The sequence below is a fragment of the Canis lupus genome, chromosome 1 (genome assembly GCF_048164855.1).
Source record: "Canis lupus baileyi chromosome 1, mCanLup2.hap1, whole genome shotgun sequence".
Classification (NCBI taxonomy): domain Eukaryota; kingdom Metazoa; phylum Chordata; class Mammalia; order Carnivora; family Canidae; genus Canis; species Canis lupus.
The window spans coordinates 45,587,109-45,600,485 of NC_132838.1; the positions used below are offsets into that span (position 1 = coordinate 45,587,109).

Below are 13,377 nucleotides of genomic sequence, written 5' to 3' on the forward strand. Positions count from 1 at the left end.
TCAACATGTAAAAAGTCTTCCTGTTTTTTTTTCTTTTTGAGAGGTTAATGTACATACTATGCATCTCATTTCCTCTTTATTTCACTGCTAATTCTAGTCATGAAAGTCTTTTGCATATACACATATTCTCTTAAACTATCTGCTTCTCATTCTCTCTTTACTTTCCAAGGAAAGGAAGAATGTCCTGTCCTGCCCCTTAGGCGTTTCCTCTGAATAATTATTGGGTGCCTGTGCCTGACAATACCCTGGTTTTATAGTTGGTAGGAGACTGGGTAAGACATTAGTCCTATATCCATAAAGTTCATATGCTCATAGAGCTGAGAATTTATAAACCAAAAACTATAGGACAAGGTAGAAAGTAAGTGCCAAAGCATGAGACTTTTTCAGTTGAAAACTGAAAAAAAAAAAAAAGTGCATTAGTATAGATTTTCAGATGTTCTATATTATTATTTGAAATAGTACAGGAAGTGGTGCTCGGGTGGCTCAGTTGGTTAAGCATCCAACTCTTGGTTTTGTTTCAGGTCATGATCTCAGGGTCCTGAGATGGAGCCCCACTTTGGGTTCCATTCTCTGTAGCGAGTCTGCTTTTATCCCTCACCCTCTGCTCCTCCCCCACTCTCTCTCTCTCTCTCTCTCTCAATAAAATAAATAAATAAAATCTTAAAAAAAGAAATAGTACAGGAAAAGAAAAAGTTGTAAGTATAAAAGAATGAGCACATATTGGTCATCAGTTTGGCTTTAGGTTTTGTTTTATTTGTTCACCCAACAGATAATTGAGTGGCCAGGCACTGTGTTGGGTGCTAGAGAAATTAAATGCCGTCATCCATTTAGAAGCTCCGAGCATAATAGTAACAGAAGGCAGGAAAGTATGGAAACGAAATATGTACCCAGTGTGTTGCATGTGACTCCATGGGATCCAGGTCTGGCGGCTAAGAGGAGGTCCTCTGAAAGGCTTCATAAGGAAGGTTAGTCCCATGATTTTTGAAGACCATAGGGGGTGTGATTTCATAGAAAGAAGGTTGTGGGGGAAGCAAGCCTCAGAAAAATCAATGAGCTTCCTTGGGAGGGTGAACATTTGTAAAGTCTGATTCCAAGTTTGCTAAGAGAGAGAGAAAAAAAACACAAGGGAAATTGCATAATTTTGAGAAAGGAATGATGTAAATGTAAGATGATGGTGATTCTAAGTGTTTTTTTTACTTTATCCATTAGGTTAGGAACAGTTAAAGGCAGGTTACCTATTAAAGAGTCTCGATTAAGCTTTCCTAGGAAGTCAAAACATTTTTCAAGACATACTGCTTATTAACCCTAGATATGAAAGATTTATTAAAGGCAAAAACTACAATGATGCTTCATATAACTGAATCCCAGAAAATCTTGGCTCTGGTCCTGAAAATCTTGAAATAAAATGTTTTCTGGAACATTAATTGGAAGACAGCTTGCTATCACCAAATTGTTAGTCTGTGGTAGAAACTCAAAACTGCTAACAGATGCCTCCTACAGATTTTTAAAATATGGAATTATTTCAGCCAGCTACCAAACCATTGATCTATGTAACTTTTTAAAACTATGAAATATGCATATAAATCTACATAACCATTCGACTGAGAAAAAAAGCGTTCCTCTTTGTACTATCTACCGTAAACATCTGATTGCCAAACTGAGACTGGCTTTGACTAGAATTTAGCTATTTAAATTAACTCCAGAGTTTATCTAAAAACAATTCACATTAAGTTTTTAAAAAATAGCATTTACATTTTAATCCTTGACTTCTTTAGTCCTTAACTAACTGTGTGACCTTGGGTAGGTTCTTTAGCATGCCTAAGGAATGCCCAGGTTCCTCTAAGACCCTGCTTCCAGGGTCGCCTGGGTGGCTCAGTTGGTTGGGCACCTGCCTTCAGCTTAGCTCATGATCTTGGGGTCCTGGGATTGAGCCCCACATTGGGCTCCCCACTCAGCAGGGAGTCTGTTTCTCACCTCTCCATTGGCCCCTCCCCCTTGCTCATTCTCTCTCTCTCCCAAATAAATAAATAAAATCTAAAAAAAAAAAAAAAAAAGACCCTACTTCCAGTTTGAGCATTTGAGATTTGCACAAGCACATATAATCTATATATGTTGTTAAAATATTTAGAATATTAGAATATGGGACGCCTGGGTGGCTCAGCAGTTGAGCATCTGCCTTCATCAGGGCATGATCCTGGAGTCCCAGGATTATGTCCGCATCAGGCTCCCTATATGGAGCCTGCTTCTCCCTCTGCCTATGTCTCTGCCTCTCTCTCTCTCTCTCTCTGTCTCATGAATAAATAAAATATTTTTTAAAAATTAGAACATTTTAGAATATTTAGAATAAAACTCCCCAATTATTCACATCAGTTAGTTAATGAGTTTACTAAGGTATATGGGGCCAGGCCCACTCTATGCCCATTTATATTAATTATATTTACTCCCATGTAGAGTTAAATAGAGTGAGGAAAGTAAAGAGAAGTCCTTTAGGAGTTAGACTCCACTTCCAGACAGAGCTGCCAGTCAACTCAAAATGGGAGCACAAGGGGAGGGCATTTACTCCCTGTACTGGTGATCCTAGTGGGGAGGGGAGACCTCAGTTAATACACACCCGCCACACCCTGCACCCAATCCAGTTCACAGGTGCCTCTTTGAAACAAACGAATGTATTTTTCTCCTATTTTTATAATAAAATTCTAATCATGAAGCCTCTTAATTTTCAAAATGCCCCTTTTGTATTTTTTTAACTTTTGCTAAATACTAAAGAGTATCTGTCCAATTGTGTAGATAACATAGATAAAACTGGATCTCAGAATATGCAGATTCTATTATTATTTCTATTTCAAAAATCATACGAGTAATGCATATGGTAGAAAAAAGTAGATGATGGAGGTAAGTATGAAAGAAATAAAATCACCTGTAGTTCTAAATCTGGGCATTTTTTTTATTCCTTAAAATATAGCAGATTTTTGTTTGCCATATAGAATATATGATAGTGTAGAATAAAACACTGCAAAATTAAAAAGATTTTCATCAGAAACTAATATAATGTTATGTCAACTATACCTCAAAAAATATATGGAGAGAGGGAGAAAGACCAAAATAAAAAATGTAATTGGGAAAAGGATGAAATAATATGTGTAAACATAGGAAAAGCTGTTGTTAAATCATACTCTTAAAAAAAAAAAAAAAAAACCAACAGGGGCATCTAGGTGGCTCAGCCAGTTAAGCATCTGCCTTTGGCTCAGGTCATAATCCCAAAGGTCCAGGGATTGAGCCCTGGGTCTGGCTTCCTGCTTAGTTGGGGGCCTGCTTCTCCCTCTCCCTTTACCCTCGGCTCCTGCTGCCTCTCTCTCCCTCTATCTCAAATAAATAAATAAAATCTTTAATAAAAAGAAAAAAGGAAAGGGGCTCCCAGGGGGCACAAATAGTTAGGCATTAGATTCTTGGTTTCCACTGGGTCATAATCTCTGGATTGTGACTCCAGGCTCAGCGCAGAGTCTGGTTGGAATTCTCTCTTAAAATAAATAAATACATCTTTTTAAAAAATAGTAAAATAAATGTTAAAAATTTTAAAAAGGAAAGAAAAACTTCTTAGAGAGCTTAAGACACCATAGAGTAGAGGAAGCATGTGAGTTTTGGTGTCACTCAGAGCTGTGCTTTTGATGACTTTACCCCTCACTCATGGGTTGCTTGGGGCCACAGGCTTCATATCTCCGAGTTGCTCTGCAAAAATGGGGATAATGATGCCTGTCTGGGGTATTGATGGCAGTTTCTGGTGGTGGCACCATGGAAAGTAACCAGGTACCTGTTACCATCCCTAAGTGGATGGGCATGTGTAGTTGTGGCACCTTGCACACGTGCTTGTACCGTGACAGTGTTTAGAAGAAGCTTTCAGAGGGTTCAGAGATAAACTCAGTGGATAGAGTCTCAAAAAGGGAATTGGACTCAAGAGGAATAATAAAGTCAACAATGTAACCCTGCTAATATATGCAAAGTGACCCTAATCCTGATGGAAAAGAAACGAGGTCTTTGTACAAAGGACACTTCAGAGGAGATGCACAGCCCCAGATTGACCATGAAAGAGTAGTCCAGCACTCCATGAAAGAAAGCCAGCAAGGAGGCTGCAGGTCGGTTTGAGATTGGGGCTTATGTAAAATACTGCAGACAGCAACAGTTGTCTTTTCAGCGCTGCTCAGAGTGAAAACCGTGAGGAAGGGAGATGCGACTCCTCGGGGCAGGTGACATTATCTTAATAGACCTAGAACAAACCCTGCAGAAGAGGGAAAAGTCTAAGGAAGGTAGATGGACAATGAAAAACCCTGGCCTTGAAAAATGGCATCCCTGGGAACAAGAAGAATGGATAGGTTGACCTCAAAATTGCTGCAAGATCCAGAAATTGTGAGGTGAGCAGGAAAGGATTCCTGTGCTTGGAACTGGGCAAATGTTTTTGATTTTCAAGCAATGTTCTTGTTTCCTAGAACTACAAGCCAGTGAACTTGTCACCATTCTGAGCATGATGCTGAAAAGAATTAATTAAAAGGTTTGTCAGTTGTTAAAATAAGGGGGAGGGTGTGGATTCTGTGCCCCAAAGGAACTAGTATAGGTTTTGGCGATTCCTGCCAGAAATAAGATTGCAGCTTTTAAAGAGGGTCATTTGACTGGCAGATGAAAAATGTTACAGATGCTCTGTGTCAGGATGTGAGTGAGGTAGCTGAGAAAGTTGTTAAAGATTCATTTGTGGAAGGAGTGGAGACATAGGGCCTGGGTGTTAGTGCAGCCTGACTGGCTCACACCACTCTACTCAGAGTCCTGGTCAGTGGACCAGCGTAAACCCTAGAGGTGGGACTGCTTGAGGGTGGCCCCCAATCTCACGGTAGAACACGGGGTGAGGGGGTGCCTGCCGATCTGGACAGTGTGGGGCAGGATCAGAAGCCACAGCCTGGTCAGAGGGAGGAAGCAAAGCCAAATGGATGCAAAAGAAGGTCCAGGACACAAATGAGGGGAGTGAGGGACAAGGACACCTGGAACAGGGAGGGGCTGGACTGCCCTATGAGCCAGTGCAGACAAGTCTGGGCCGGGGTGTCATTGCGGTGGCACCGGTGTCCTCATGCTCCCTGCAGGGAGCCCAATGTGGGACTCGATCCCCAAACCAGGATCACACTCTGGGCCGAAGGCAGGTGCTCAACCACTGAGCCACCCAGGCGTCCCACAGTTAAAGGGTACCTTAAAGGGTATGTTTCAAATGTGTCCATAGGAGAATGATCCAGATTTGGGGGAGTCTGTCTAAATCAGATGAGGATTAATATGCTCATCCTGGAGAACATTTGAAGGTTTTTCTGGCCACTGGTTTACAATAAGTGAAGTGCAGTAGAAAGATTAGACTTATCTTTGGTGACACCAGAGGGCATAGATTTCAGGCTTCCAAGCCCTTGAGGGAAGCCCCCAAAAGAAATAGAAACCTCAGGAGAGAGGCCCAGCCCCTGGAGAGGCAGCCTGGACAAAAGGCACTTTCAGGGATGAGAGATAAGTCGGGGATCCAAGGAAGCACCCGTCTGACAACTTGAAATCCTGTGGTTCTAAGTCTGTCATCTGTCTTCTATTCTTCTGTATAGTTGTGGTTACTAAAGGCATCGTGTGCAAATTCTGAATTGTTGCTGTAAAAGATGTGCTATTCGAGACTGTTCCCTTCTTTTTGAGCTGTATGATTCAAAACTAAAAGGTTTGGGTGATCTTGTCAGAAAAAGGCTTCTGTTTCAACCCGGATCATTCCATACCATTCGTTATTATCCTTCAGGGAGGAACTGGATTGAAATGAAAGGTAGAGGTAGGACCTAATTTGCATATCTACCCTTCTGGGTGCCAGGGAGCTGTGCACATTCTTGCACGTCAAAGCGAGCCAGGGCTTTTTTCTTAATTTTTTTTTTAAAAGAAAAGAATGATAACCAACCACTTTTTTTTTTTTTTTCAGATAGGCAGATTGTTAAGGATGGACATTTTAATATAGTTTACATTTTTAAAAATTTGTCTTATTTATTGTTGTAAATATAAAAGGAAGTCCCTCCTGAGAGCTTTGGGGACCAGCCAAAGGCACGATGTCATCAACTATAACTGATAATTGATGGCAAGTTTCCCGGTTCTGGTCAGTGCTACCGTGACCACGCCCGGAGATCAAATACTTGCCCTTGTCCTTTAGCACAGGAGAGGGGATGCAGGAGCCATGGGAACTTTATTTCCACTGTGTTCCCACGCAAGGGGGAGTGCAGTGGGTGGTCAGGCACTGCTCCTGACTCCCGATGGGCGCGGTCAGGGAACCAGGGAGCTGTTTGGCTGGTCACAGGTGTACCTTCTACACACAGCGTGTAAACAGTGTTAACTATGGGCTTCCCCAGAGTATGCCGCAGCTGGTCAGAGTTGTTCAACAAGGCGCTGTCCTCATTACGGAGGATGCTGGTCTCCTGTGACGCTGGGTTGGCCCAAAGGCCTGTTGTTGTTGACACTAAGTGGCTCCCAGGTGCTTTGCTCTGAAAGTATCAGGTGATCAGTCCTCTGCTCTTCCTTTTCTCTTCCTTTCTCTCCTCTCTCAGTCTCTGTCACATACACACATACCCTCTCACTCTTCCACACTCCCACGCATTCTCTCTGTCTTCATTTAGAGAAAGCTCTGGAGAGCTCCTCAAAGCAGTGCCCAGCCCCAGCTCCTGTGAGCGTCTCTCACTCCCTTTTTGTGCTTTTGTAGCACACTTCTGTCCACTTGCTTTAATTCTCTCTCTCCGGGCATGTAAGCTGGCCGAGGACAGAGGGGGTACCTTATTCACCTCTTTGTCTCCAGCTCCCAGAACATCCCAGGCATGTGGTAAGCTCACGAGAATTCTCTGGAGGAGAAAAAAAGGAGGTAACTTGTAAAAGGAGCATTCTTATAGTCAAGAATAAGTAGTAAAGGATACACATCCTTGAAATACATCTTTGGTTCCAGATTAACCATGTTGCTGCGGAAGTGAACACAACCTATTATGTTAGCTCAGAGTCCCTGAGGTACCCATGCATCTAACTCCCCAGTAGGCTGCTAAATAAAATACAGGATGGCCAATTAAATTTCAGATACATAACAAATAACTTTTAGTATAAGCATGTCCCATACAATTTTTGGGACACACTTACACCAAAAATTATTTCTTATGTATTTTCATTTGCTATATTTGGTAAACCTATGTCAAGTTCCCTGATATATATATTGATTTGCCACATTTTAGGATGTTTCAGTGTTCTTTACAGTTTTCCCAAGAAGAAATCAGCTCTGGTATCAGCCTTGCCCCCCAGATTTGGCACCACTGATTAGAGCCATGGTTCATTCAGAACCTTTCTTGAACTGAAATACATATGACGAATGACATTTATGTCTGAATCCCTCTTAACTCCTCCTTCATTTTCTTCCACTCAAGAAAGCATTGACTATAAATGATAGTGACTGTTACAGGAATAACTTTGAATCCTTTAGACTTATTATTTACAAGAAATAGTTTTCAGATTTGTACTTTATTATTGTCACTAAACCTGGAAATGACTTGTCTCCTCTCGCAGCTAATTACAAATGGACTTTGAGATTGAGGGTGAGTGGCTAGAATTTAGTGGTAAAAAAATGAAGACTATGGATTTTATTTCACTTCTGAGATGTATTGCTTTCTTTGCAAGAGAAAAATTATCTTGGACTCAAGAAGACCTTTCTAGAGAGAGAGAGAGAGAGAGAGAGAAGAGTAAAAAGCTTACCTCATTACTAGAAACATACCCCAAGCATGGATATCATTAATAGTCAGTTGACAGTTTCCTTTTTACATGTAACAAAACAAAATTGGAATCCATCAAACTCCACTGACAGGGTCATTTAAATAGTCGTAGTTAAAAGGTTTTTATACAAAAAGCTATATTACTGGGAAATGAGTACAGGCATATCTCAGAGCTATTGTGAGTTCAGCTCTAGACCACCACAATAAAGTGAGTATCACAATAAAATGAGTCAGATTAAGATTTTTGTCTCCCAGTGCATACAAAAGTCATGTTTACACTATATTGTAGTGTATGAAGTATGCAAAATAGCATTATATTTTTAAAAATAGTATATGCTTAATTTAAAAATACTTTATTGCTAAAAAAAAAACGCTGGCCATTATCTGAGCTTTCAGCAAGTCATAATCACTGATCACAGGTCACAAGAACAAATATAATAATAATGAAAAAATTTGAAATATTGCAAGAATTACCAAAATACGCAAAAACAGAAAGTGAGCAAATGCTGTTGGAAAATTTGCGCCAATAGACTGGCTTGGTGCAGGGTTGCCACAAATCTTCAATTTGGACAGAACGAAGTATCTTCAAAGAACAATAAGGTGAGGTATGCCAGAGTATCTTTTTTGATTTTATATCCACCACCAAATGTTTAGTTCCTTAACGATAAAAATTGCCTTGGCAGTTTAAGAAATATCGCAGATATGCCAGTGGACTAAAGCACAATTGGAATAAACCAAAAATAAAGAATATACCATATTTCCACTGAGATAATTTTTTCCACTGAGATAACATATTCCCCGGGCTGAAGACGGCGGTAAACCGCTGAGCCACCCAGGCTGCTAAGATAACATATATTTTTTAAATTTTTTTAAATTTTATTTATTTATTCATGACAGAGAGAGAGAGGCAGAGACACAGGCAGAGGGAGAAGCAGGCTCCACGCAGGGAGCCCGACATGGGACTCGATCCTGGGTCTCCAGGATCACACCCCGGGCCAGCACTAAACCACTGGGCCATATTTTTTTAAGTATCTCTACACCCAACGAGGGGTTCAAACTCATGACCTCAAGAACAAGAGTCGCATCCTCTGCCAACTGAGCCAGCCAGGGGCCACTCTACTGAGATAATTTTTAATTATTATTTTGAAATATAATTGAATTTTTTAAGGGGGGGGGTGGAGAGAATCCCATGTAGGCTCCACGTTCAGCACGGAGCCCAACATGGTGCTCCATCTCATGACCTGAGCCAAAATCAAGAGTCAGTCACTCAACCGACAGAGCCACCCCAGAGCCCCTATATAAATTCTTTTTTTTTTCCTTTTTTAAAAGACAAACCCTAACATAGTACCACACCTAAATTATAGCTTGAGTTTACATTTCTTTTTCCTAAGAAACAAATGAAGAGACATACCAGTTATTCAGCCCCTTTGGTTGTTGGCAAGTATCGATTGTCAATGCTTGTGACATCCCAGAAGCATGGTTAGGAGCTGAGCATAATGCAAATGAAAGAGTGATATATGAATACCCATCTTATGGCCACCTGGGACCACCTAGTTGAATTTATTAAAACTACTAGAAGTGGGTGGCCTTCTTCCCTATGTCATGACTCCGTGCCCCATGCCCTTGTTGCTTCGTGGTATATTGGTCCATGTCCAGCTACTACTATGTAAACCTGGGACCGCTTCTCCAGAGTGGCACTCTATTAAGCATCCCAGGAGATGTTCCAAAGAGGGAGCTATAGAATGCAAAAGGATGTGCAACTTGTCATAATTCCAGAGAGAAAGAAAGCCAGAGATTTTGACAACATTTTTGGCAACTAGATTTTCCGGAGATGATTTGCTCACATGCGCTTGGCTGGCAGCTTGAACCCAACAGTGGGTTCTTGATGCAGAGGAGCACTTTGTCAGACTGGTTTATTGTACCGCCTCGCAGACATTTCCTGTCACGCGACCTGCACCAAGCTGGAGGCCTTCATTGGGGGATGAAATGTTTCCTGTGTTGAGGAAACATCACCAAAAATGAGGACAGACTTTGGGTGCAAATGTAAGCCCTACGTTGTAGGAGCAGCGTGAGCTGAGAGGGTGACATAGCTTCCAGGGGCTGGTGTGCTCATCTGTGAAAAGAGGTTAAGGATAGCTGCTTGAGGCTCAGGAACAGGAGTTGGGTCCTCATTTCTCTCCCTCCACACCACAGTGATAAGCCTGCAACCCCACTGTAGGCCCCTTGCCAGGATTTACAAAGGCTTGCTAAACTCACGCAGTCACTTAAGGAAGAGGGTAAACAGTTACAGGCCAAGTTGTCTGGAGAGGTAGAAGTATTTTCTTTGAAATTGCCAGAAAGGACACAGGCTTTTGATTGTGTTGAGTGGCAGGTGGTTGGAACAGTAAGTAGCAGTTTCATTTGAAGATATAAAAAGACAACGGAGGAGTGCCTGGCTGGCCTTATAGAACATGCGACTCTTGATATTGGGGTCATGAGTTCAAGCACCACCGTTGGGCATAGAGGTTACTTAAAAATTTTTTTTTCCAAAAAGGCAACTCAGTGGCAAACTTTTAATAAATTGTCCATATCTCATGATGGCTGTATTTTTCTTGTTGTGTAATTCTCTGTCATAAATAGTTTACAGGCAGGGCTGTGCTCGTGTTGTCCTGGGACCTGTTGGAATTCTGTTTCCTTAGCTCCCCTGTCTCCTGGCCAAACAACTTATGCCAAGAACACCTAACCCTGTCCTTGTCTTTAATCCAGTTCTACCATGCTGCCTGGCCAAGGGTGTAGACTCTGCTGGTCCATCCTTCTGCTGGACCCAAGGAGATTACTTTAACAGCTAACCTATCAAACTTATACAAATGATAAATGTACTAAAAACCGAGAGGGGTTTTGGGGTCCTAGTTCTCAGTGTGTATATGACTGGGGGAGGAAAGAGGGAGAGACTAAAACAAATTATTTAGAATCGACTTGTGTTCCTGACATTTTTAGAACACCTAACACCGAAAGGAAGGGGTGATTTTGTCTTGAATTATTATTTGTAAAGTGGATCAGGCTTTCCTTTAGTATGCATTATAATTTCAGAGAGGGATTCAATTTTCCAAAAATATGATGCTAAATGAAGAGCATTAGGTATCTAATCAAGAAAATAGTCCCTGAGTTCATAAGCGGAGAGTTTCATTTTAGGGAATCCCCCAGGAGTGGATCCCTAGAGTGGATCCAAGGGGAGGCTGCATTTGTCATGGCCTTAATTTGACTTGATTCATTGATACATCTTAAAATCATTGTAGGACAAGTCTTTCCCAATAAAAGTTGTGTATATGTTAGATCAGTGGCCTTCGAACTTATGCCAGAATCTGTGAGGTCAGAGTGTGCAGGATCCTATAAGGGCCTGGGAAAACTGGCTTCTACCCAAGCTGCTTGGCACTCATGCGTCTGACACACTGGACTCTCACAGCTTGGAACTAGGAAGCTAATTATAAACTAATGCTCAAGTCCCTTAGCATTCCTGGCTCTAACATGTATGGTTTCAGCTATTCCAGGCTGACTCGTGGCATGTAATAATCTACAATTTTGCCAAGGCACAGATGTGAGTTAACCTTCATTGCAAGCCAAGTAGGCAGCAGTGTATCACTTTGTGGGTGAGCGGGCCCACCTGGCCTTTTTCTACTCATTATTGCATACCTGTTTGAGGGGGAAATTAATACTACAATGGGATTTGTGATTTGGGGGTCTGGTAACATCTGAGAAGTATCCTTCCTCTGATGTTTAAGGTATTCTGGGGAAAGACATAGGACTCTGGACAGCTGGATGGAATGCAGGTGCCATAGCCCAGGGGGTTATGAGATATGTCCTGGGATGTTCTGTGTCGTATCACCTCAAGAGCAATAGAGGGATTTCTATGTGGGGAACAGATGTACATCAGCTTTCAAACAGTGCAGATGAAGAGATTTTCTTATCCCAAATCCTGGTCAAGTCTTCTGAGAAATATGATTATAAAAGCAATCTCAATTCAAATTTTTTTAAAAAGTCGTATCCCATTCTATTTTGTGTTTTCACATTTGCCCAAGATAGGTGTCCTGAAACTGTGCTATTTGTAGAAGAAAGAGTATGTACTAGTGGTTCATTAACTTGGGTCATGTTTGGAGTCCTCTGTGAGCTTGTTAAATAGAACACTGTGCTTTCCAGATAGCTATCATTCTGTTTAAAAAATAAATAAAAAGACATGCAATTCAGATATAGTGTTTGTCCCTGACATCAGAATTACTACTCTGTGTGCTGAGGGGGCCTCGGTTACAGCCCAGTCAGGCAGATGGTTGTTTGCCGTGGGGTAGCTGGTCCAAGTCCTCTCCGCACTACAGTTTAGGTATAAAGATGACCCTGCTTGTTGCACTTGCTACTACTGCACTGTGTTCATTGTGGGGATGTGGAGCCCCACTGCCTTAGTTATTTGTTTTGTTTTTTTTTTTAAGATTTTATTCATTTATTTAGAGAGAGAGAGAGCCACGCATGTAGAAGCAGGGAGGGGTGGAGGGGGAGGGAGAAAGAATCTGAAGCCAACTCCACACTGAGCACAGAGCCTGGTACTGGGCTTGATCCCACGACGGAAAGATTATGACCTGAGCTGAAACGAAGAGTCAGGTGCCTAACTGACTGAGCCACCCAGGCGCCCCAGTGCCTATCTTAGTTATTTTATGTGCGCATGAGGAAAGACTGTGGTACAAAGACAAATACCTGCAACTCAGATAACTTACCAAACAGGCATGAACACATTTCTTGGTTGCATCCTTCCACACACATGAAGAGTAATAGTCTCTCTCCCTTTTTATTTTCTTTTAATTTCACTCACTTAACCTTCTGGTGGTTCTTTTAAACAGCAAATTTCTGATTAAGTGTCTATTCTAGATAAGGAGATAAAGCATATACATAGAAAGGAAAGATCTGATGTAGGCATAGCTGAGTCCACAATGGGGGGCAGCCTGTGTCTGAGCTGGGCTGGTTCCTGGAAATGCTTTTCCTGCCACCTGTCTCTCCAGCCCTGGGGCCTCGCTCCTTCAGGGCTTGCTGTCCACAGGGCTGGGGGTGGACGTTCCTGTCCTGAGAAACTCCAGTGGTCACCTTCCCTGGGGTTGCGTTTTCTGACGTCCAAGAAAAGCAAGTAGCTTGTCATCTCCTTGACTAATTTTTGTCAATTCTTTGCCACTGATTCAGTTTGCAAATTAGTTTCTGCAGCTATTAAAAAAAAAAAAGAGAGAGAGAGAAAAAGAAAAGCATCTGCTCAACTGGGTGGCCATATAGTCTCTCCAATTCAGTTGTGATGACAGCTGAGGACACCAGATTGAATTTGCCTTAAGCAAACTGGATATATGAAAAATTGAACTTCTTTTTAAAAAATGATGATTGTTCACTTTTCAAAAGGTTCCTTTGCCTTATGAAAAAGATTACAGTAGGATTTCTTTAAACACCAACTTTTGCAATACTCTAAAAATGAAATTTAATCACTGCCCCGTGTTTCCAGAGCATATTTTATGTGTGATGGGAGCATACCTATAAAAAATATTAAGCCTTTTAAAGTTAGCTTTTAAAATTATGAAAAATATGTTATCTG

General features: G+C 41.5%; 1 protein-coding gene and 1 long non-coding RNA gene across 2 annotated transcripts in view; one reads left to right on the forward strand and one right to left on the reverse strand.

The window, feature by feature from the left end:
- The window catches only part of SCAF8 (SR-related CTD associated factor 8), a 147,219-nt gene that overhangs the window by 126,326 nt on the left and 7,516 nt on the right, over positions 1–13,377 (forward strand). The gene's annotated exons all lie outside the window — the stretch shown is intronic.
- On the reverse strand, positions 6,106–9,264 carry LOC140634946 (uncharacterized). The gene is made up of 3 exons (XR_012032278.1): positions 9,196–9,264; positions 6,819–6,875; positions 6,106–6,524 (listed from the first exon to the last, which is right to left on the reverse strand). It is a non-coding gene; the product is annotated as an uncharacterized lncRNA (long non-coding RNA).